Source organism: Podarcis liolepis, assembly GCF_965112155.1.
Source record: "Podarcis liolepis genome assembly, chromosome: 5".
Classification (NCBI taxonomy): domain Eukaryota; kingdom Metazoa; phylum Chordata; class Lepidosauria; order Squamata; family Lacertidae; genus Podarcis; species Podarcis liolepis.
The window spans coordinates 79,990,352-80,010,245 of NC_139556.1; the positions used below are offsets into that span (position 1 = coordinate 79,990,352).

A 19,894-nucleotide genomic window follows, 5' to 3' on the forward strand; every position below is an offset into this window, starting at 1 on the left:
CTTGCGAGGCACCACTGTAAATGGAATCATAGAATTGTAGAGTTGGAAGGGACCCTGAGGGATCATCTAGTCCAACCCCCTGCAATGCAGGAATATGCAGCTGTCCCACACAGGGATTGAACCTGCAACCTTGGCGTTATCAACGCCAAGCTCTAAGCAACTGTGCTATAATACAGAAAAGCTGTGAGTCCAACAGATATGTTTGTGCATCGTTACTCTCACATAAATAAGATTATCATTTAACCTCGACCAGCATATTCTGGCATAAATTGGTAATAAACACAGACCCTTGGAGATTACTCATTATTTGGAAGACTCAAAATCCTGAAGACAGATGCAATCCCCAGATACTTCCCATTTTAACACCATAGCAAATTACTTTCACTCATTTGCTTAGTTAGTGCATCACATGTATGACTCCCTACTGGCATGCGCATATATATATATATATATATCCAGGAGGGGGAATGTAAAGCTTGGCAAGTGTGCTAACACATATGTTAATTAAGCCTGAGTATACTTTCAAACGATGGAACCGAATCAGAAGATTTCTTTCAAGCACATTACAAATCAGAGTTTTCACCTTAATGCAAGATCTTTTGAAATGTTAAATCTTAAGAATTGTCTCTTGGGGCTTGATCCATGCGGCTATCAATCTCAGGTCAATGGATTAAATCGTAGAGCCCTTCGTCTCCTCCCTGTGGCCAGAGTCCCATAATTTATGAAGAAAGCTCCAGAGCTCAGTGGTTGGGCCCATGTTGTATATATAGAAGGTCCTAGGTTCAGATCATGGCATCTGGCCAATACCTTAGTGACCAGCAAAATACGCAGGCATCACTGGACTGGAGGAATCAGTGGTTATCTGATACCGATAACCTCAGCACACTCATATAACTTACATGACTCTATAATAGTTTAGCAGACCAGGTTTTCCACCAAATGGAACAAGGTAGTAGTGAGGCAACCTGTACCAAGTTATGTGTCTTCATATGCATATTGATTATTTATAGTGATGTGTGATTTACGAAAAAATGAAAGGTAATCAGCAAATAAAACAAATTTAATAAAATCCTAATAAACCACAACAAAAACTAGTTCAGCAGATGGCAATGCAAAGTCTACTGTTGTTCTGGAAAGGATGGCAGTGGAGAGGCTAAATTGACCTCTCTTGGAAGAGCGTTTGAGCATCGAAGCTACCACCAAGAAGGCTCTGTTCCTTGTAGAGGCTTAACCTAGCCTCTCCGTAAGAGAGAATCTGGAGCAGGACACCCTGAAAAGGGGTGTGTGTGTGTAATAGGAGAAGATGTTGCCTGAGATTAATCAGGACCTAAGCTGTTTAGGACTGTAAAGGTCAGGACTTACACTTCAAGTTGGGCTTAGAAACGAATTGGCAGCCGGTGCAGCTGTCTCAAAATAGGTGAAATATGAGAGATCCTATCCGTTTCTGTCAGCAGGCAGGCTGCCATATTCTCGCCACAAGCTGAAATTTCTGAACTGTTTTCAAAGGTAGCCCCATGTAGAGGGTATCACAGTAGTCTAATCTGCACATTGCTAAAGCATGAATGGCATTGGCTGAAACATTGCTAGCATGCACCTTGAGATGTCTGACATATGGGAGTCGAAAGCAGGCAATGCCAAGCTTTTAATAAGTAAACATTTTAATATTTTACAGTCTATTCTTTGTCCTGCCTCAGAATCTTTCTGAACCCCTTTATAGGCCAGGATTGTTACTGAATTTCTGCCCTACTCCCAGCAGGAAAATAAATACTCCTGCACCCCCTGTTTGTAATTAGCTTTAATGTAAGTAAAGATTACCGTTGTTATTTATTATGCAGGCTTTCGGGCAATTAAAGGGGAAAAACAAGGTTGTATTCTGAGGTCAGTCTGGTCTTTTCTGCCTCGTGGCAAAAAAATAATAATACAAACTTAAACTGTTGAAAATGAACAGCAAGTAAAACGTTTCTGTAAAAATAAGATGTATATTGCAAAATAAGCTATACGTTGTACATCATGAACTAAAAAGTTTGGTGATGATTACATTTATGTGAGGTATATTTTCTGTACAAACACCTCAGTAGGAAAAACAGTTACAAAACTGTTAATCTAAACAGTTATAAAAACATTTAACCACCTCTAAAATGCATATGAAAATAATAGTAAATTAGTTCTGAAGGCTAGCAGCCTTTCATATTGGAAAGGACATTGAAGGTTTGAGCGTGCCTATGTTATGAGAGTGTTAATGGGGGGGAAAACCAGTTATTACTCAGAGGGTGTGTATATATGTGACTTGTTTAGGTTAAAAAAATAAACATTTAGCAAGCTCTCCACCTGATAAAAGGTGATCAAGGTAAGGCAGAATGTTTGTAGTTCTTGTCTAGCAGCTGCATTTGAGTGCAAGATGGATATCGCCCAATATGCTTTTGCTATTTTTAGAATATTGTAGCAGGCAAAGCAAACACTTTCTGAGGAGACCCTGTGAAATGGCAGAACCTTCAGCTGTGCTGTTTCAGTCTTTGGCTATGCTCCCAGGTACCACTGCATGGACCCAGGGGCATTTGGTTCAAAGATAAAAATGCAGTTTTTTAGATGGCCACCTACTGAAACCCACACCCACAAACAGAGGGTGAGTCTTAAAAGAGGCCCCGTGGAACATGTGTACTCTGTATCTATGGGACCTCTTTTAAAGGACTCACCCTGTATATAGTGTGTGTGAGGGGGGGGAGGGAAATGAATAGAGGGTAGCTCTATGTGGGGCTACCTTTGAAGGTTACCCGGAAACTACAACTAATCCAGAATGTGGCAGCTAGACTGGTGACTGGGAGCGGCCGCCGAGACCACATAACAGCGGTTTTGAAAGACCTACATTGGCTCCCAGTACGTTTCCAAGCACAATTGAAAGTGTTGGTACTGACCTTTAAAGCCCTAAACGGCCTCGGTCCTGTATACCTGAAGGAGTGTCTCCACCCCCATCGTTGTACCTGGACACTGAGGTCCAGCGCCAAGGGCCTTCAGGCAGTTCCCTCATTACAAGAAGCCAAGTTACAGGGAACCAGGCAGAGGGCCTTCTTGGTAGTGGCCCCCCTCCCTGTGGAATGCCCTCCCACCAGATGTCATAGAGAACAACAACTACCAAACTTTTAGAAGACATCTGAAGGCAGCCCTGTTTAGGGAAGCTTTTAATGTTTGACGGTCTATTGTATTTTAATATTTTGTTGGAAGCCACCCAGAGTGGCTGGGAAAGCCCAGCCAGATGGGCGGGGTATAAATAAATTAGTATTATTATTATTGATAAAAAACAACAGGGAGGGAATCTATCTTGGTGGTAGAACAGATGTTTTGCATGTAGAACGTGCCAGGTTTGATCCTTGGGATCTCCACTTGGAAAGATCACATAAAGAAGATAGAAAAGACCTATGCCTGGGGCACTGCTAATTGATTTAGTTTCTGTAGTTGAACTGGCTGGTATGGCATAGTGCAAGGATAGCCAACGTCGTGCTTGCAGGGACTGATGGGAATTGTAGTCCCAACAACATGTGGAGGGGCCCCATGTTGGTTACCCTCAGTGAAGTGGCTAATGGGGTGGAAAATTCCATCTAGCACAAGAAGTTCCTGAGGTCAACTTGTTTAATATTCGCATTCAGCCTCTCAGAGGAAGAAGATCCCTTTTAAAATAATAGTTTCAAATTATGTAAGTTTTGTGGGATGAAAAGAAGCAACAAATTTGAACTATTTGATTTTGCCTAATTTCATGGTAGCGTAAGCTTTATTTGGTTGTCGGTCAAGAAACAAATTGTGGAAGCGTGATTTTGTTTCTTTGAACTGCAGCAGGAATTGCCTCCCGTTAAAACTCAGCTTGCCTCAGCTTAAAACATTTGAAAGCTTCATTCACTCTAATGTCTGCCTTGTTACTTCCCAGGGGACTAACTGCTGTTTTCTGTTCCGACGTGCAGGAACACTTTTACCTACGGACCTCAAATTATTTCTTGCTAGGACTAAACTGCTAAACCTTTGTTACCCATGCTTGAATGTTATTGAAGTCTGTGTGATTTTCACCACATGATGGCCATCATACTGTGTATGCAAAAGTTGAATTGAGAGCTGCGTCAGACAAATTGGAGAGTCATGTAGAAGCTACTTAAAAAGACTTAACTAGGTGGCACCATTTTGGTTGGCAGCTGACTAGCTTCCAGCATCTCAGATAAATTTGCTGTTATTATTCCACTTTAGGAATGGAATAGACTACATAACTGGGGCGTGGAGATATATATCTCCCAATTTTTAAAAGTGCAAGTAACTTCCTGACCATCTGAACCCAGCCATGCTCTTTAGCTTTACGTCCATTTTTGCTTCTCCTAGGCTCTACACAGAAAGGAATCAGAAGTGTATAACGGTTGCACTGGGAGGCTCAAAGAGGTGTTTGTATGTGTACTATTATTATTACTTTTATTGTATATATCCCGCCCATTTGGCGGGGTTCCCCCAGCCTCTCTAGGTGGTTTCCATCACATATAAAAACATAATAAAATGTCAAACATAAAAAACTTCCTGATACATGGTTGCCTTCAGATGTCTTCTAAAAGCTGTGCAGTTCTTATCAGCAACAAGCTCTGAGCATTGTACATAAAATAAATTCTGTGGAGGAAAATAGATATCCATATTCTTTGTCCACTTTTTCTGTTCCTCCTTAGCATCTGCACTGCTCACACAAGGTAAACAGTTCAATCTTGTTGATGTCTACTGAGAAATAAGTGCCATTATTTTGAGTGCAGTTTGCTCCCAGGGAAGGGCATTTCGAATCAGAACTCATATCGCTTGTCCAAACAAGTGCGTATGGCAGGAAGAGAGAGATGGGCTTTTATGGGATATTGAGGTACGAGTGAGACACAAAAGGGCCTTTAGCCACTGGAAATCACTTCCATGTCTTTGTTGTGCCTCAGAGAGGAGGCAGTGTGTTATAGCGGTTAAACTGTTGTGCGGGAGAAATCCAGCCTCACACTTAGCTGTAAATCTTGCTGGGCGACCTTGGCCTAGTCGCAATTTCTCATCTTAACCTACCTTACAGGATAGAAGGGGAGCAAGACCTTTGTATGGCACCCTAAGTCCTTGGAGGAAGGGCAGGGCGAACCTAAAATCATATAGGTTAGTTATCAGTTTCAGACAAAACAAAACAATGACTAATCTGGAATCTAAAGGACATGTTGGGTACTGTGCTGACAGCTAGATTCCATAATTTACAGCATGCACCAGCAGTCAGCTTATTGGTGTCTCTGTCTCTTGTTTTTCTGTTTACATCTTGCAAGTCCTTTCTGCTTCACAAGTGCATTAAAGAGAGAAGATAAACACACTGTGACGGGTAATCAGCTGAGTATATAGAGCTTCCTCCACCCACTTCCTTCAAACTAAACATGGTCAGCTGAGTTTTTAAGCTGTTCCTTTATCTCTCCCCCCACCCCAAACTATGTCACACACTGCAGGCGTGAAATAAGCTTGTCGACTCTTTAAGTTCTCAGTGTCCACATCATTACAAAAATACAAAGGCTGAGCTTATGGTAGCATACTTGCTGTCAAGTTTTAGGACTGAATCATTTTAAAGTGTGAACTTCTCCAGGGCGAAAAGCAAAGAGACATATAGCGAGCCAATTGAGAGCAAAAAAGGCGGGGGGAAAGGGGGGGGATATATATCACTTATAGCAAATACACTTAAAATGGTAGGAACCTAAATAACAGAAATTCCAGCAAACAGCCGACACTCTTATTATTATTTTGCTGGATCTCAGATACAAATTGTGATGAAGAGAAAAGGAAAACGGGAACCAATACGTAGTTAACACAAGATGTTTGTGCAACATCAATTTTTGATGCTTTTTCACAGTGCATCTTTTTTCAAATAGGTCTCGTTTAGCATGACCTACAGGTGCGCCACACTGAGCAAATAAAGGGAAGGAAAATCTGATTAGCAGCACAGTCTTTAGTTGCGTTCAGTTAGAAGTTAAGTCCCATTGATTCCAGTAAGACACACTTCCAAGCAACTCTCTTTAGGGTTGCAGTGTCAAGCCATCAAGCATAAGTGAGTCGTATTAACTTCTGTTTGCCCTGTGGGTTTAACAAGATGTCATGGCTGCTGCCAGCTCACATCTCCTCCATGCATCGTATTGGTAACATCAAGTCAAAGCCTGTTCCTTATCTTGCCCTGGCCAAGATTCCTACGACACATGAATATTGTCGGTTCAGCATATGTCAAGTTCTGTATGGTGGATCTGGCCTTGAATACCATTCAGATACTGCTGCTGGTACAAAATGCAGTGGCTAGAGTATTGTTGAACCTTTTTGCACAGAGCCATATTAGCCTGTCCTTATGATACCAAATACTGGCTGCCTGTTCATTATAGAGATTAATTCAGTGTGCTAGTTTTGATGTATAAAGCTCTGAACAGTTTGGGACCTGATAACCTGAAGGAATGCCTCTGCCTGTATTTCCCTGTCTGTATTTTAAGATCAGTTATGGAGTATGTTTTGATGACACCATAATTCCGTGAAGTTACAGGACCTTTTTGGCAGTGGCACCCCTGCTCTGGGATACAGTCACCTCCCCAATTGCCTGGTGGCAATGTTGTCCACCTTTTGGCCTTTTCCTCTCCCTGCATTTCAACATGATTATTTTTGACCTGTGTCGGGACAGATAGGAGAGACAAAGTAGTGTTCTGTAATTTTACTGTTTCCATAATGGTTTCCTCCACCACCCTCCTCTCTCTCTCTCTCTCTCTCTCTCTCTTTCTCTCTCTCTCTGTGTGTGTGGTTGTTGTTGTTGTTGTATTGCAATGAAATTGTTGCTACCAGCCCTGAGATCATCTGTGATGAAATACAAGATATAAATTTCATAAACAAAACAAAACAAAACTGGCCAGCAGAGTTGCACAAAGACTTGGCCAAGATGACCATTAAATGCTCATATTTTACAGGTAAACAGAGCTTGAGTCTTCACAGTTGGTAAAGTATTAGGCATGGCTGATTATTATTATTTTGCCTTGGATTTTCCTTTGCTATTGTTAATCATAGAATCATAGAATCATAGAGTTGGAAGAGACCACAAGGGCCATCGAGTCCAACCCCCTGACTCTACTGGGGGAGTCAGGAATCCTCACTAATCTTCTGCAACTCACCCAAATATCTATAGGTATGTTTCAGTCTGCTGTCTGATCACCCCCATTGAAAGGTAAACAAGTGCTTCTTCAGCTTGGAATACTGTATGTGATACACGAGTCCTTAAATCAGCCAAAGAGCTTTAGAACAGCCGTTAATAGAGGTAACACCATACTCAAATGTTACTGCTTGTGAGGGACATTTTATACTAACTCTTTATAGTAACTTACTGCCCTTCTAAGAGTTTGGTTCTGAGTTTACTTAGCCCAAAATCATCAGCAGTTTGATTTTGCAAAAAGCCAGTGAGAGGTTTGGGTTTGCTCTTGTAAATTTGGTAGAAGGAGCCATCGCTGGCAAGTAATTTTGTTGGAGTAAAACTTGTCAAATCGGAAGCATATATTCGTTTTGGGGAGGCAGAACAACATCCCAGTGTACTCTGTGGTGGCATTTGTGCTGAAATGGGAACTCCCAGTTCACCAGTAGCAAAGAGCAAAGTTGATATCTGTAACTTGACCCTATAGAAATAGATCTATTTTTAATTTGTGCTGAATCTCAAAGACACAACGCTTAAGCCAAATCAATTAGTCACGTAGGTGGACAAATGCCAGATATGGAGCGCAGTTTCCCCCCCCTTGCTGGCTTTTAAATAATAATGAAAATGCTGTTTCCTTTAACAGGAGGAATTTAAAATCTGCCAAAGGCTAAACACTGCAATAGGGTTGGATCTATCCCAGAATTAAGCCACTTAAAGTCTGCAAACACTTCTTTGGGGTGGGCAAGGCCCTGAAATTCCACCTAGTTTGGCAAAACAAAGCACTAAAGACAGTTCTTCAGTCAAATAATATGCTAGGTTAAAATATGTGTTTGAATCATGTGCTTGGGATTTTCTGCATGTTTCTCATTTTTTTTAAAAAAACAGCAGTGGGGGGCCTTGATCTAGGTTTGGGGCAGAGGTAATAGGGATTCATCCCTGGCAATGAGTAAGTGCATATGGCTGTTAACCAGAAGATTGGTGGTTCAAACGCACTCAGGGACAGCTGAGGGCAGGATTCCTGTATTGCAAGGGGGGTTGACTCTCTGGGTCCCTTCCAACTCTACAATTCTATGGGACTGTGCTTCTATCATTTCCAGGGGGGGATAACAATCAATTTTAAAAAATAAAAAAATAAAAAAATCAGATTTTTAAATTTTTAAATCAGAATTTTATTTTTTATTTAAATCGGTTTTTTAAAATTTAAATTGGATTTTAAAAATAAAATGCTTTTGGAGGAGAAATCTTTCTAAAGATAGTTTTATATTTAAGTTGCAAAATAGTCCAAAGGCTATTCATCAGGAAATAAGGATTTGTTTTAAGTTTTTCATGAGTGCTAAAACTCAGTCTAAGTTTGGGTTTTGTTTTTTTTAAAAAAGTTTAACCACATCAATTAACAAACATGGATACATAATGTTACTGTTTTAGTTAAATAAATTGTTTAAATTGTTATTAAGGAAATGATTGTTTTCCCCCTTCCAATAAAGTACAGCAGAAAAGTTGTCCAAATGCAGTTAACTTATTAAACCTCACAATAATTTCACAATTATCTGTCTATGTATTTCTAATAGTATAACCAAAGCAGTAATTTTTGATATAACTGTAAAAACTACTCTGAAAATTTATTATTCCAAAAATGAAACCTTTATCTGGTTGTAAATATTAAGATTATACCAGCAAGAATGAGTCTATCTGTGAAAAACCCGATTTAAATCAAGTCTTACTGACTCATGATTTAAATCAATTTGATTTAAATCAAATCCACTCTGATCATTTCACCACTAAGCATTACCCCAGCCCCTCAATCTTCAACTGCCCTATACCCCCAGAAGCTGTTATTTTCTCCACACAACAGTTTTGGCGGCAGATAGAAGCTCAGCAGTTGTGTGTGTTTTTCCAGTGAGAAAGCAGCATGGGGGGAAAGGGTTAAGCCCCGCTCCTCAAGTCACCCATCCACCCACCCACCCACATAAATATACGCTGCAGCCCTGATTCAAACCAGCTACCGTTTCATCTTTTTATACAGGGAATGTTGTGGTGTATTCCAAGCATGAAATAAAATGCGTGGATCACATCGCTACAACTTTTGTGTGATATTCAGCCGAAATCATACTGAGAATAAGCCAACCGATATGAAGAGACAAGTAACTTAAATAATGACGACTTTTAATTCCTTTGCTTTCACTCTTGAGTACAGTTAATGCAAGTTTTCTTCCATCCGTTTTGTCTAGTGGAATATAATATGCGCTCTGTGTGCAGGACTAAGTCAACCATATCACTTGTTTGTCAAATGCAGTGGTTAAAGGTGTGGGATGTTTCTTGAGTTAACAGATATACAGTGGTGCCCCGCAAGACGAATGCCTCGCAAGACGGAACACCCGCTAGACGAAAGGGTTTTCCGTTTTTGAGCTGCTTCGCAAGACGAATTTCCCTATGGGCTTGCTTTGCAAGACGAAAACGTCTTGCGAGTGTTCCGATTTATTTCCGCTCCCCCCCTTTTTCTAAGCCGCTAAGCCGCTAATAGCCTTTTAGCCGCTAAGCCGCTAAGCCTTTAATAGCTGCTAAACCGCTAAACCGCTAATAGCGCTAACCCGCTAAGCCGCTAATAGGGTTGCTTCGTAAGACGAAAAAACCGCTAGACGAAGAGACTCGCGGAACGGATTATTTTCGTCTTGCGAGGCACCACTGTAGTATGAACCAGCTCAGGTAAATTAGAGATTTCTTTACCAGTTTGCTTATGCAAATATTGCTTCCTACCATATCAAGCAAATTTTCATTGAAACTGTTAGGTTAGTCTCCTGAGTTTTTTAGACACATGTTGAAATAATTTTCTGGAACAGAATAAGAATAGGCTCCACTTTAGTTACTGTTTCCTTTAAATGGAAAAAGAGAGCACATATTGTCGTTTGTTTTCTTAAGCATAAGGATGCAAGCATCCCTTTTAACTCCATATTCTTGCTAAAATTGCTGTCCAATGAACTCCAAGGAGGACGTGCTCATAACTTTCAAAAGTGATACTTAAAATGTAACAGTTCCCCTATGAATTAAAAATATTGTCTTTGTCTGATTGGACTGATTTGAACTCAAGAGAAATTCCATTAATCCATTTGCCAATCAGATGTACTACTTAAATGGAGCTAGGGCAACATAGTCCGTAACCTCACTTTGATGAAACTGAAACATACTTTATATTGTAAACCACCCTGTGATCTTCGAATGAAGAGTGGTATAGAAATGTAATAAAAAAATAAATAAACAATTTTTAATACTGTTTTAATTAATTACTTGCTGTTTCAATTAATTTGTGTGTGCATATATACACACACTATTTCATTTTTAAACAGTTTTCGTTTTGTAAACAACCGTGAGGTTTTCATACCATCCATATTTTAACGTGAGCTTCTTGTAATACACATTTTTTTCTGTAAGCAGCTTTGCCTCATATGCACATACTTGCAAAATGATTCCCCTTTAAAACAATTCATTTTTTGTATATTTTAACGAATATATGCATTTAAATGCACACTCTACCCTAAACAGATGTATTTTTGCACACATTCCTTGGCTGGAGGAGCGAGGATTTCAAAGGATGGCCTTGTATTATTTCGGAAAGTGTGAGCTAGATAGATTTGCCTTTAAATGTGAACAGAATCAAACTTCTCCCCCATCGCTACTAATAGCTAATATGGCGTTCCCCAGCTGAGTGATAGATAAGAGCATAAGAAAAGCCCTGCTGGATCGTGCCAAAGGCCCGTGTCGTTCAGCATCCTGTTCTCACAGTAGCCAAACAGATGCCTTTGTGAATTGATTAATAAGCTTTGGTGCCTTTCATCAGATCACTAGTGCTGGACTAGTAATCATGCAGCTAGAATGAAACCTTATGGTAATTTGCAAGTAGCTTCTCTGTGTGAACCCTTTAAAGATGTTCAGCAGCACAGGATTTCTAAGGTTAAAATAATTGTAAAGAGTAAGGTTAAAATAATTGTAAAGAGAGGAACAGACACCTTTTGTTATTTTTGGAGGGTGGGTGTTATTAAATCCCTGACAATCTTTCAGATCAAATCGATTGGGATCTAAGCATGCACACTCTTATACCATTGCACTATTCTGTTGCCGAAGGGTACACATTTTCATTAGAATTAGATCATGAATTTTGCAGGGACTTTTGCTGTGTGGACCCCTTCTTACCCAATTCTTACTAAGAATTGCTACATTCCATTTTCAGGGTTAATATTCCCAGCTGCGACGGTGAAGCTCCTCTCGCCACATTTGAGTCTGATCTGGATACCTTCCCCTCAAAAAACCTCCCTTCCCACCCCCTTTGTTTTCTCCAACTTGTTCTGAGCTGGAGTTGGGAGCATCGTTATAGGAGCAGATTTCATTCCTTGAAATGTGGAAGCGCAAAATGTTGTGCAAGTCATCAAGGGACTCCACGGGAAATGTAAAAAAAATATGATTGTTCAGCAGCAAAATCGTAGCAATAACGAGTAACCTAGTAACTGCACTTGGAATGTTATAAAAATGCAATGGTTCAGTGACAAAATAGATCCATTAATTGTTCTGAACTGAAGGAATTTAAAATGCTGCATTAATTTATTTATTAGAAATAATAAAAGTTTGTAACGCTGTGTTAGTATATGTATATATATCCTGCTGCAAGAACGGCAAGTTTCTTTGACATGTAGAAATTATTCCTATTCCAAGATCCCTTCTGTGTCACAGAGAGGTTCAAGAAGGGAGACATGGCACAGACGCCACTGGATTATAAGTGGAATGCTGTTGGATCAAACCAAACGTCTATCTAATCGAGCACCCTGTTTCTCACAGCGGGTAACCGTGAGGGCAAGTGCCCCTGAGGGCAAGGGCCTTCTCCTGCTGTTATTTCTTAGTGACTGGTCCTCAGAAACATGCTATTGAATCTGGAGGTAGTATATAGCCATCATGACTAGCATTCATGTTAAGAGCATCTTCATGTGATCTTCAGGTGCCTCCACCTGCAGAAGTGAAGAAGATGGCTAAGTGAGGCAGGGACTTTTCCGTAGTAGCACCCGGTTTTTGGAACTCTTTCCCTATTCTTTAGTGCAGTATTTCTACTGAAAATGGATCTTCCTGAAAGATGGGAGTCCTGACCTCGTGACTACTGGAAATCTCACTCAAAAATCCCTACAGGTTCTGAGGTTTTCACCAGGCATTGACCACATACATATAAACATAATTGACAGTCATAAATACTAGTAACATTTTTTTTAAAAAAATGAGAATTGAAATCCATAGGATACTGTATTCTGTGGCTAATGCATTTTGTTTTTCGTTTTTCTGTGCTTCCATGAATAATACTATTTGTACCACACTGGTTATATATAATGATCACAGAAGTTGTTTATCTTCCTTGTGACTGGATGTTAAGCACTTACATTTGAAAACATTAGCAGTTTTGTTACAAACAGCATTCCCTGCTGTTATAGATTGAACTTCCAAACAAAATGACACTGCAAAGCTGACATAGTTAAAAACTAGGAGAAAAAAGAAAACAGGAGGGTTTTTTAAGACTGAGGGATGGGTAAGACAAATGGTTCTGCCTTTAAGATATTAAGATGGCTTGTAATGAAGGAACAGCTGAAGGGCACAGTGACAAAACAGGGAGACTGGAGCTAAGAGCATACATTTGTCTGGCATATATTTGTGTTCCAAGTCAAGGGGATTGTGACTCCTTTAATTCCAAAACTGATTCAAAAAATACAGCATATTGTTTTTCAGATATCCTGATTTATTTGCTCTTTCCCAAAAAGTTGAATTGGGCATTTAGTTTTATATTCCAGACTATAATTTTTTAGATGTTATTTCCAAAGCCCTTAATGTTATCATCCTCTGAAGCCAAATTGGTCACACTCCTAGTCAGATTAATTCTGTTAAATGCGAAGTGGTCAGAGATCTCGGAGTGATGCAGACTCTGTTGTAACGCTTCATCTACTTGCCATGTGCAAAACTAATCCGTTCCAGACATGTTTTTAAAAGATAAGTCTACGGTTGTATTCAGTCCAGTGAGAGCCACTCATAATGCCATGGCAAGATTGTAATCCTTTGGTGGCTTGTCAGGGCTGACAGCTCTATTAATTTACGACCCACGTTGCAGATAGGTTGTTAAAAAGGAAATGGTTATAAGTAATTAAGCCACTTGTGCTGAGTGGGTTTCATAGGGCAGGTACCAAGATAATATTATCTGGCTTTCTAGGTCATAGAGTTACTCAAATGAGGACTCTGACAATTAGAGAAGATGAAAGTGCGAGTGAAAGAGAGGAAATCAGATTTTCACGTTCCTTAAATCTATATTCCTGCATAAACCAATGTTTCAGGCCAGATCAGATGTGGTACCAATATAATCTTATATACTTTTCTGTGCCACAGAGTTACTAAAATGAGGACTCTTAAAAACTGAAGAAAGATGAGAGAAGAAATATGATTTTATATCCCTTAATCCTATTTTCCTGAATAAATCAATGTTTCACCATTTGCACTCTGTTCATATATGAACCAGGTTTTGTGTGTGTCTGTGTGTGGGGGAGTCATCTACTTTTTTTTTTTTTAAATGACCACAAAAAATGGCTAGCTCAGGTGAAGGGACCTTACCCTCTGCTTTTTACTTTCCTCTGCTTCTATCATTGTGAGCCCTTTTCCTTGAGTGGTTTCAGATTTTGGTAGTATTAGACTCCCTACGATCACCCATCATTTTATATGTGAATGGGGCAGGCATATTTTATGTAGTTATTGGTACAATTATTTGTCACGTTTCCTCCATAGAGCTCAATGTGACCTACATGGTTCTCCTCATGCCCTCACAACAATCTTGAGAGGTATGTTGGGCTGAGAGACAAGGACTGGGCCCAAGGTGGCTGTTGTTGCTTAGTCATTTAGTCGTGTCCGTTTAGTTCGTGACCCCATGGACCAGAGCACGCCAGGCACTCCTGTGTGCTCCTCCACTGCCTCCTGCAGTTTGGTCAAACTCATGCTGGTAGCTTTGAGAACACTGTCCAACCATCTCGTCCTCTGTTGTCCCCTTCTCCTTGTGCCCTCCATCTTTCCCAACATCAGGGTCTTTTCCAGGGAGTCTTCTCTTCTCATGAGGTGGCCAAAGTATTGGAGCCTCAGCTTCAGGATCTGTCCTTCCAGTGAGCACTCAGGGCTGATTTCCTTAAGAATGGATATGTTTGATCTTCTTGCAGTCCCTGGGACTCTCAAGAGTGTCCTCCAGACCATAATTCAAAAGTATAAATTCTTCGGCGATCAGCCTTCTTTATGGTCCTGCTCTCGGCCCAAGGTTATCCTGTGAGTTTCATGGCTGAGTGGAGATTTGAACCAGGGTCTCCCACGCCCTAAGTCCTGTACTCTAACCTCTACCCCACAGTGCATAAGCAAACATGGGTACAGCTGTCATGGTAGGTTTGGCCCCCTTTTTTTGCAAAAGAAAATCAGAACTACATTCCAATCTTATGCAGGCTTACTTAGAAACAAGTCCCACTGAGTTCAGTGAGACTGATGCCCAAATAAGTGCCCATAGGCAGTCGTAATATTGCACGAATTTATGCATTTGTTGCCTTTTGCAAGTGGTGATAATGATTATAATAATAAAACTATGTAATTACACTAGATAGAAGACCTGAGAGAGGAAAAACTGCTGGGGAAGATGGTTTAATCCAACCCAAACCTGATGCAAAATATAGAGCACACAGCAACTAATTGAGGACATGCATTTTTCTTCCACTCCTTTGCGGGGGAAACTGCACATAAGCTTAAAGAGGTCTCTTTAGAGCAAATGTAGACTCTTAAATTTCCTTTAGGGAGGACATTCTCTCCCCACGAGGGAGTGCAGTGCTCTCCACTATCACTTGGTGGCTGGATTTAAATCAAGGTAGGTTCAAGGCTACCTACACTCCGTGATGTCATGTTTCCCCCATTAAGTCCCCTTTTATGCTCTCTGATTTACAATCAGAAGAGGTACAACAATAAACGCTTACTTGGGTTCAGGGTCAGACTATGGCTGCCTTTGTGGAGAAAGCAGACTTGCAAATAATATTAGCTCAATAGCCTTTTAACCCATGCAGTTCTGAAATGAGATGGGAGAGGTGTTTTCTGTTTTTGTTTCTTTTTCTTTTGCTATTTCCGTGGCTTGGTAGCACAGCTTTGAGAAACAGAAACGGCAAGATAAGCTTAAAATAGAAGTTACTGCCAAATCCATCCTGTCAAGCCACCTGGCATGACTGTAGAGAGGAGCACAATGGCAAACGCTCCAGTGGTAGTTAAATTTGAACATTGGGTGTGTTTTTTTTAAATTGCTCTAAAAATATTCACTGACCACATAGACAGACATCTGGCTGTCAGGAGCCATGTCAGTACTGCTGCTCTTTATAACTGATATCTGGAATGGAGAATCTATTATTATTTTAATCAATCAATCAATTAATTAATTAATTAACTAACTAACTGTATTTATAGTCCACCTTTCTCCCAAACTGGGATTCAAGGCAACTTACAGCATTTAAAAACATCCTTATAAACTATGATGTAATAAAAACTAGGTAAGAATGATAGTTAAAATACATTACTGTAAAACATATTTAAAGCCAGCATTAATGTACAGTTTGCCCTGACAGCAGCCCAGTGTTGACTATTATCTGCACCTTAGTTTTCAGAGGATAAAAAGAGGGAGGCAGCCTAACCTCTCTCGGTAGGGAATTCAGCAATATGGAAGGAGCCACGGAAAAGTTTCTTCCTCTCTCGTGTCACCAGCAACTGTGCCTCTGTTGTCGATGAGCCCAAGAGAAGGTGTTCACCCAAGGATCTTAACACCCAGGCAGGTTTGCATAGGGAAATACTGTCTTTCAGGTAACCTGGGCCCAAGCCACACATGACTACAAACTGTGGCCTTCAGGTGAGCCAGCATGTATAGTCTAGAACATCTGCTGGACTAGAGGTTCCCTATCCCTCCTTCATATAGTTGAATCTGATACTTACCTTCTTACCTTCCAGTAGCCCCACATATTTCTGAGTAGACATATGTATAGGATTACATTGTTAATTCACACCTGTTTCCTCGACATATTCCGAGGTTATTCCCAGTTGATAGTAGGAGTGGGACTGTGATTGTGATTTCACCCAGCCATGCTGTAAATCAATGGGTGAAGTTGGTTAGAGCTTGGTGCAAGTTGAATTTGATGGTTCTCAGGCTCCCTTTCAACTCTACAATTCCTGGCATATCTAGGTTGGTCTGGGAGATATCCTTATTGGAAAGCAGTTGCCAGTTAGTGTGGACAATACTAAGGTAGATGGACCAATGGTCTGACACATTATAAGGCAGTTTTCTACAGTCCTGTGAGCTTCTCTATACACCTGAAGCCTTTATGATTCTAATATTTATAAAATCTGATTAAGTTATATGTAACTGGGGACATACTGTCTCCTGCTGCTAAGAACCGTCCCTTTTCACAATGTTTATGATAACCCAGATCTGTTTGCAGGGAAAGGCTAGTGACTAGTGGAATGGGAACTCTGTCAGGCCTCACATTACTGGAGCATCACTTGAGAAAATATTCTTAGTACAAAAGGGAAACTAAACAGAACGAATCAAATGAAACCTTCGCCAGCCCTCCATGGCGAAGTGTACCGAGGCTAAAAATGAAATTAGCAAAAGCGAAACCCAACCACTTCAAGCAAATTTGCAAAAGTAGAACTGAAAGCTCCACTTGCAAGACCACACAAACTGACAAAAAGCCCAACTGACCCCCTGACAGAAGGGGAAATCCGTTGGAGTTTGATGTTGAGCAAGTCTTAAGAATTGGCACTGAAGTGCTTGATTGAGAAAATGCATCTTGCTCCTTGTTCTGGGTTTTCTGGAGAGGGCAAAATGAAAATTGTGTCTGACTTGGAGCCTGGCGCATTCTGTGAAGACGTGAACCAACACAAAGTTAGAGCCAGGAGACTATTGTGTCTTCTTTGGCCACTAAGGAAACTGAGGAACTGCTTGTTGTTTAAGCTGCACGATAACATTCTTGCTCCTTTGCATCAGTCCCTGCTGACCATACATTTCCCCTGTTTCCTGCACTCAGTCCTGGCATCTTACTATGGAGGGAGGCTACCTGTCCCATCCTGTCTGATTCAAGTAGTTCCAGTCATTTCAACCTGAGCAGCCAGAGTTCTTCCATATTCCATCTGTCCCAGTGAATATGGCAGCTCTGTGAACATATACCTTGGTTTCATGGATCTGCTTCTTCCATTCAGTATCTTTGGATGGAAGGGAGCTGAAGAAATTGCATTTGGAAGGAAGGAAGCACAAGATAAATGGGAATTTAGTTTTATATTTCCCACTGCTTGCACAGTTTCTGTGGATATCTCTGAAGTGTCTTGCATTTAGGAATAAATGGGAATAAATCATGCGCATCAAGATGAACATCCATTCCTGCACGTTGGGTGTAACTTTCAGTGAGATGCACATCCAAATGCAGATTCAAGCCTTTGCTTTCAGTGGAATGCAGACCTGGGTGTTCATCCCCATTCTTAACCCCTCGTGCATCCAATCACCAATAAATTTCCCCCCACACCCAAGAAACAGACCAAAAGCTGGTTTGGGAGAATCATCTATCTACTCCAGCAAAACTACAATACCTACAATACCCCAGAGTGGCTGGGGAAGCTCAGCCAGATGGTGGGATATAAATAATAAATTATTATTATATTACTTTAGAAATTCCAGATTACCATGGTATACCTAGTCTAGGCCAGTTGTATTCCCTATTCAGTTGGCCTCTGTTCAGTTTGAGAGAGAGGCTATTTCTCCCCCTGCCCTCTCCACATTTCCTCTTCTATCTTCATTTTATCTTCTGTGTGGAGATTTCCTCATAGTTACAAGTTTGGAAAACGATCCTAGATCTGTTGCAGGTTTTTTTTTATTATTTTATATTGCACTTAATGTCCTGTCCTTTTAGTAGCTTTTTAATGCTGAATTGCAGGTTCAGCGAGAAATTAGGCTTGTAAAGATGTTTGCCTGAAAGTGCAGTGATTGATATTTACAAGGATTGCAGTGCTGGGTAGCTGCACAAGCTTTTCAAAATAAGCTACATTTTAACAGGAAAACATAGGTTATGAGGTTTTACTGAATTTAATAGTAACACTTAAGTTGACTTTAAGTAAGCAAACTTCTTGCTGAATTAAGTTTTTATTTTTTTAAAAAAAAGATCACCAACTCTGACAAACCATACCAAAACCTGCAGCAACAGAACTAAAAAAATAAGTAAATAAATAAAACATGCAAGTACACCAGAGAGAGAGGAATCCAGAAAAGAAGCAATGCGACTGTTAGATGTAAAGGGAAAAAAAGAAACACTGCGAATAAAGCGAATGAATTTTACCCCGTAGTAGTGTATCGATATTCTCCACTTTCAAGAGACAGCCCCTCTGCTTCCCATACTGAGCTCACATGAGACTTTGGGAAGAACATTTGACAGTAACCACAAAGTGTGATTTCACTTCTGTTTGAATGATTTGCAGCAGCCTCCACTGCAAAAGGTGTTAGAAGGAATATTCACACTTGGAGCAGTTTTTATTTTTATTTTTATGGCAGCATTTCTCAAGGATGGAGAAATGAAAGAGGGAGGGGAGGGGGAAATACAAAGAAAGTCCAAAAGTGGGAGGCGAAATGAATGTAAAAAAAAAAAAAAATTACCTTTGTACGCTGGGCTAGTTTGTACACACAGAGAGACATCCTTCTCTATCTTCCATCCAGAGAAGCAAGATGCAATATCAGAGTTCAGGGAAACATTCCAGACAGGCAAAAACGTTTTTTTTGGTGGGGGAGAACGAGGGTCACTGGGATGCGTATGGCCTGGAGAGAGACATGAGAGTCTGGTAGAGAAAGATCTGGTGGCTGCAGTAGGCTCCTGAGCCTCAGACCCCTAAACCCCAGGTTGAGCTTTTCCAGTGACCTGTATCTTGTATAAATCTGTTTGTAAGAGCAACTGCTGACAGCTATATAGGTCTTTCTCCAGCTGCGGAAACATAGAGTAACAGTGTGGCTGCTGCAAGAGATTTCTCTCTTCTCTCTCACACACACCAGTTTTCTTCCATGACTAGTCAGTAGAGGCACAGCTTGACTAGACATTCCTGCGACGCTCATTCTGAAAGCTGTTCAGTGCACCCCACTAAAGGTGGAATAGTTTTGTAATGAATACAGCAAAGCCTCATCACTGCTTATCAAGCCTGTTGCAGGTTGTTGTTGTTGTATAGAATCTGTCATGCCCACATATCATATATCCCACCTGATTCACCTTACTGGAGCGGAAGCATTTGGATCTGAGTTGACCCCCCGCCCGATGATCGATTAGATTCCTTCCCTCTCCATCACCACCACCAAATACTTCCAGCTAAAATTCACTCTCCAAGGAAGTTTCCTCCTTCAGATTGTCAGCTCTTCGCCTCAGAAGGCTCTGTTTTATTCTTATTTATCCGTGGGGCTGCCATTCTTGTTTTGACTGGCAGCGCTGATAATCTACAGGGGTTCTGTTTTTTATTTCATTTTGCTAGGAATTTAAAGGTGCAGCCTTTTAGAGAAGGGTACCGGCGTAAATCCGCTTGCAGAGTCTCAAAAGGCGGGCTAAGAATGGGGAGGTTCGAGACAAAAGAAGGCAATATGCTTTAACCTGCTTCCCAAGTGCAAATAAATGATGGAAACAATCG

At 40.6% G+C, this 19,894-nt stretch overlaps 1 protein-coding gene across 45 annotated transcripts in view; it reads left to right on the forward strand.

Moving 5' to 3' along the window:
• MBNL1 (muscleblind like splicing regulator 1) overlaps positions 1-19,894 on the forward strand; it is a 179,068-nt gene that overhangs the window by 42,910 nt on the left and 116,264 nt on the right. The gene's annotated exons all lie outside the window — the stretch shown is intronic.